We start from the raw sequence: 6,532 nt of genomic DNA on the forward strand, positions 1-6,532 counted from the left end.
GACTTATATGCTCCAACCAGAGGGGATGCTACAGGCAGCCTAGTATCAGTAAAGGAATCGAGTGAGCCTCACTTTGCACAAAACTATCAATTCAAGGCATAGTCCATTGGTCAGTTGTAAATGAGTGTAAACTCCTTTTCTAGATGGATGTTCAACTTAACAGTCTCCATCGAAACACTGGTATATCAAACAAGCTCAGAACTGAAGACATTAACTGTAGACTTCTGAAGTTTGGTGGGGATTGTTAGATTAATTTGGGCCAGGCCCATTATTTATTCTAATTAATCAAATAAACTTCAAAGGCCCACAATTATTGTTAAGTAGAAAAGTGATTAGTACCACATGGGAAATTCACTAAAAAGGTTCTCAACTTAAATAGTGAGTCTTAAGACTCTCACATAGACAAGTTGAGAGGGGAAACCGGGAGGCCACACGCGCGCGCCGCCGCCGCCGAGCCGAGCCGAGCCGAGCCGCCCGCGCGCGACGTGCCGAGGCCGTGGGCGTGGGCCGTGGCCTGGCCTGGTTTTGTCGCTTGGCCCAACCAAAACCCTAGCCGCCCCAGCCAACTCCCAACGCCCAACCACCCTGTCCAGGTTCATTCCCCCGACAGGGCCTAACGGACAGATGGGGAACGACGCGGCTATAAAGGGGGGCGCCCCTGTCCGGTAGGGAATAGACCCGACTCTCTCTTCCTCTTCCTCCTCTCCACAACATCTGAGCGCTGAGCTGTTCGTCTGTATCTCCGACCGGAGTTCCCTGCGCGCACAGGGAGCTTCGGTAGTAGGCCTCCGGAACTTCCCCCGTCAAGCGTACCTGCACGGGTAGGCGGGGATCAAGTTTTTGGGGAGTGCCGGCTTCCCGGCACGACTGCTGCCCCGTCTCCTCTTCTGCAGGTTCCTGTTCGGGGGCTTCTGCTTCCTGACGGGAGAGTCCCGTGCTACTGCTCCGACACCGCACCTGCAGGAGCTTCCCGTGCTACTGCTCCAACACCGCACCTGCAGGAGCCTCCCGGCGCGACCTCCTCTGCAACATGGTGGACACGAGGAGGATTGGTGCCCGCACCAACGCCACCGATGGAGAAGATGGTGGCTCACTGTCCGCGGGTACCGGCAGTCCCACCCTAGGGTATAAACCTAATCCCACTGTGCGCTATTGTTCATATGCTATACTGTTAGCGTACTTGATTGCTGCACTGTTAAATACTATCTACAGTAGTGGTGATGTTACAGTATGGTTAGTGGTACTGTTACTATTGGTTAAGTCGTTTTTATGGATTAATATAAGTCGTAAATTGACCAAATGTTCAACACCGTGTGCCCAACAAAGTCAAGGTGTTTGCTTGGTTGTACTTCAAAGATAGACTCAGCACAAGATCGAACCTCCATGAGAAACATGTCCTAGAGGATGAAGATTGCCAGCGATGCGCCAACGCGGTGGAATACAGACATCACACATTCTTCTGTTGCCCCGTCAGCTCTGAGGTTTGGAGAAAACTCGGTCTTGCCAATGTCAGTTCCCTCTCGGATGAAGATGTCTGGAATGCAAGCATCCCAACGGGCCTGAGTCCCAAACTCTGGCCATTTGTTCTGCTCACTATCCTCTGGCGACTGTGGGACTCCAGGAATGGCGAAATTTTCCGGAACGAAGCCGCCCATAGCTGTGTAATCATATCTAGGGTCTGTAACGACTTTGTAATTTGGCCAAAACGCCTAAAGTGCGATCATGATGTAAACAGTCTCAATGGCTGGCGTGCCTATTTCCTTACTTGTAACTCTGCTACCTCATCCAGCTAGCTGGAAGGTTATTTCAGTTTAATGAAATTTGGTGGGGAAGCTCTCCCACCCGTTCAGTTTCAAAAAAAAAAAAATCCCATGCATTTGAATCGTCCATTAGTTTTCATTGATAGTCGTGGACAACTCCTCATTTTGTATCCTTTTGGTTTGCTGCAGGTTCTCTGTAAATTCTCACATGTTTCTTTCCGAATCAGCTGATGGTATGCAAAATTTCTAGTTTCTAAAGGGTATCACTTAAAGGTAACCTTTTTGCAAAAGCAATAAGGCGAGGCATGCATTGCGTGCAAATTACGGCCCCGTTCGGATGGTATGGTTCTAGAGGAATTTGGATGGTTTGGAGGAATTCTGAAGAAATTTGTAAGAAAAAAACACTGTTCCTGATGAAAAAAAATGGATCCAGCCAGGTTTAAGGGCATGTAAACGGAGCCTACCTCTCGATTTGTTTAGGGGGACGTGCCTAAGCATGTCGCGGAGCCAATAATAGGGCACATGCTTGGTGGCCATCTATGCTTCGCCCGAGGAAATCATGATGCTTGCTTTCCCTGGACTGGACGAGATGCATGGCGGCCTTTCATTAGAGGAACAGTGGACGGAGCTAATGGGAACAGCGGCGAGCCGGCGAGGGACTTAACAGAGGATCCTATTGGTCTTTCGTTTGTCTTGTAATCCATAATTTTTAGCTTATTTTTTTCAGCTAAAACAATATTTTTCTCTCACAACAAGTCAGCCAGAACAACGCTTCGACTTGTTTTTTCAGCGAAGCAAACAGGATCATTGCGTCTAACCTTGGTGAACTCACTGAAATGGAGTGCAGGTAGTGTAGTAATTAACAAGATCAATGTGGCCTTGGATCCTGCAACACACCGGATGCTGCTGTTGTGTCGTGTGTGCCCACCTCTGTACGGACATTCTCGCACCTGGCGAAAGAGCTCTCAACAATGCATGCTGCCACCATCATCATGATTCATGGAGAGCTAGTTGCCGCCTGCAGGTGCCGGAAGAAGAGAACGAATCATGCAGGGTATGCACGCATCAGGCTGTTGGAGCAACTGACAGAGTCACAAAGAAATGGAGGCAGATCGTGTACAACGGCTGTTTCTGCAATAGCAAAATATCACATTTAGTTTTGAACGTGAATGGAAAGGTTTATTTTTCGGATGAACGACAAAAGTAGACATTCTTGGCGTGCTCAAATAGACACGCATGTTACCCTTCAAAATTTATGCACACACAACATGTTATATAATTTGAATCAGAGAGAGTACTACGGAGTATATAACAACGGTGTTTGGCAAAAAAAAAAAAAAGGCTGTTGTTGTGGGCTTCAGACAAGAAAAAGCCGCAGCTGCAGTCGCAACTCTTACTTTATTTTTGCTAAAAAACTCTTACTTTATTGCAACTAACATCGAATTTTTTATTTTTTAGCTCTCTTTTTTTGAAATCACAAATATGCTCCTGGAGGAAAGATTTCAAAATCTGGACCCTTAGCTCGACGTCAGCCGAGCTCCGGGCCACGTAGGCGCCATGGACGCTGACATGGCAGCCAGCTCGACGCCGTGGATCTTGGCGTCGAGCTCGGCGCCAACAATCCTGGCGCCAAGCCCTCTTACGTATGGATCCAAGTTTTCTTTCTCCCTTCCTCTCTCTTTCTCTCTACCGTCCCCGCCCGCGCCGTCCCTGCCCGCGCCGCCGCGCCGCCGTGCCCGCGCGCCCGTGCCACCCCGCCCGCACCCATGCCACCGCGGCCGCTCCCGCGAGCCCGCGCCGCCGCTCCCGCGCGTCTGCGCGCCCGCGCCGCCCTGGCAGCAGCCGCCCCGCCCGCGCCCGCGGCCCTGCCCTGCCCCACCCGTCCGCGGCCCACGCGCCCTCACCGACCGCCGTGTCCGCCCTGCCCGCCACGTCGCGCGTCGTCCCGCCCAGCCCGGCCGCGGCCCGCTGCGCCCTGCCCTGCCGCGCCACTCGGCGCCGCGGCTCGCCCCACCCCACCCGTCCGCGGCGCCCAATGACAGTTGGGGATGGTTCTTGAGGCTAGTCCGGATACATGTGGTTGGCCCTGGCAGGGAGGTTGGCGTCATATCTGATAGGCACCAGGGCATACTTAATGTCGTGCAAGAGTAGATAGAGGGGTATGCACCTTTGCACCATCGTTGGTGTACCTTGCCGAGAATCTACTCCGGAAGGATGATGTGAAGGATAACTTTGACCTGTTCCAGGAGGCTGCTCGACAGCTTGAGGACAAGTACTTTCAGAAAAAGTCGGAGCAGGCCAGAACCGCATCAAATGCAGAAGGTAGACAATGGCTCACAGGTTTGATGAGGGGTTTGGAGAAATGGACAAGAGCTTACGACGTCGGTGGATGGAGGTACGAGTTTCAGTGCAGCAACATGGCGGAGTCATTCAATAAATTGCTATTGGGGATATGTGGTATGCCCGTGAATGTAATCGTTCAATTCACCTTCTACAAGCTTGTTGTCTGGTTCAACGATAGACACGCCCATGCATTGAAGTTGCGGAGTGATGGAGAGATATGGGCTCTGAAACCAAAGGCACACCTAGAGAGGACAAATGAAAGGGCTGGCACACATGAGGTTACATGCTCGGGCTAGAAGAAAGAAGAGGAAGAAGGCTCGGACAGAAATGTTGGGGTCAGGATTAAAACACCACCTCGGCGTCATAAATCATAACACCAAGCTTGGCGTCAAGATCTACGGCGTCAGGATATACGGCGCCAAGCTTGGCGCCAGGATCTATGGCGCCGAGCTGCCTGTCAAGTCACCATCACGTCTGCGTCGAGCCGAAGACCTCGGCGCCAGATAAAGATCCAGATTTTGAAATCTTACCTTCAGAGACATACCTGTGAATTTTTTTTAAAAAAAGGGCTAAAAAATAAAAATTCAACATGCAGGAGCTAATGACACGGTGCAGTGACGTGACATGGTGACAAACGAAGCAAAGATGGATGGCTTCACTGCTTTAGGGTTCAGATACTAGAGACACGCACGCACGCACGCGTCGCGCTCCATTGTTCATCGGATTCTGCATGCATGCAGATGCCGACGATGCACGCAGCTGCAGCCTGCAGGTGGTTTCAAGCGCGCGAGAGTAGCGACGCGCGCGCACGAGCTACTAGCCTGCCGGCAGGAATTCAGGTACGGTCCGATGCTGCGTCTGCGTGCATTCACTCAGGAACAGTGTGTCGTCGGCGCTCGCGGGCCGGTTGAATTTGAATGCACGAGCACGTTGCCACGTTGGCCAGGGTCCAGCCGGCCGGCGAGTAGTTGCCGTGGCCCAGTGGTAGATCGCAGAGGCGGCTGGTTCTATACGTACGCACGCACACTATAGAGAGACGCTGCACGTACGTACTATGCGAACGTGTCGTCAACAATGGCCGGATATGTATGCATTGCATGGGTCACCGAAAATATGGCAGCTTGCATTGCAGCCAGATGCCATTCAATGTGTCGGCCTGTGCGCTGGTCCATGATGAGCGCAGCCGCAGCGGTGTTTGGATAAGACACGGGTTGAATTTAGGGCCTGTTTAGTTACAAAAAAATTTTGTGCAGTACCTATCACATCGAATCTTGCGGTACATGTATGGAGTACTAAATATAGACGAAAAAAATTAATTGCACAGTTGGATGAGAAATCACGAGACGAAACTTTCGAACCTAATTAATCCATAATTAGACACTAATTGTCAAATACAAACGAAAGTGCTACAGTGACCGAAACCCAAAAATTTTTGGATCTAAACACGCCCTTAACCATCGAATCGAATCCAATGTTTTGAATAACTGGCCGACCTACTGTAGCGTGTAGAACCCAATCGCTACACCTGGACCCACAAACAAAGCCAATATGCTGGACTTAGAAAAAGAGCCATTATATTCGCGAAATTTGAAAATTTGGATACGGTAGCACTTTCATTTTTATTTGGCAATTAGTGTTCAATCATGGACTAATTAGGCTCAAAACGTTCGTCTCGCAATTTCCAACCAAACTGTGTAATTAGTTTTTTTCGTCTACATTTAATGCTCCATACGCGCATCGAAAGATTCGATGTGATAGCTACTGTAGCATTTTTTAAAAAACTTTTTGAGAACTAAACACATCCTATATAGAACATGCACAAGAGTTCAGTTTCAGGCTATAGAATAGGCCACTGTAAGACTGTCTCCAATAACGTTACCTAAACGCAAAATGCGTTGGACACAGTGTTTTGCGTAGCCAAAACACCGGTCCAACAGAACACCCAAACACCGGACCCATTCTGCCTATCAGCCGAAGCGAAAGGCAAATACGTGTCTTCGACTGCAGGCGACGCAAATCTCTGCCGCGGGCGCGAGCTCTGGGCCGCAGGCGCGGCTCCACCGGGCGTGAGCTCTGCCGGCCGCGAGCTCCGCCGGGCGCTCTGCCGGGCCGCGAGCTCCGCCCGGCACGGCTCAGCCGGCCGCGGGCGCGAGCTCCGCCGAGCGCGGCTCTGCCGGCCGCGAGCGCGAGCTCCTTCCCCGCCGAGCGCAAGCGCGAGCTCCGCGGGCGCGAGCTCCGCCGGGCGCGGGCTTCGCTAAGCGCGGGCGGGAGCTCCGGATCCGGCCGGGAGAGGGACGGCCGGGGAAGAAGAAGAAGGGGAGGGAGCGCCGGATCCGGCCGGGAGATGGGTCGGCCGGGGAAGAAGAAGAAGGGGAGGGAGCGTCGGGGAAGAAGATGCGTTTGACGGTTGGAGAAGGCAAGTTTTGGGT

Source organism: Miscanthus floridulus, chromosome 7, assembly GCF_019320115.1.
Source record: "Miscanthus floridulus cultivar M001 chromosome 7, ASM1932011v1, whole genome shotgun sequence".
NCBI classification, from domain to species: Eukaryota; Viridiplantae; Streptophyta; class Magnoliopsida; order Poales; family Poaceae; genus Miscanthus; species Miscanthus floridulus.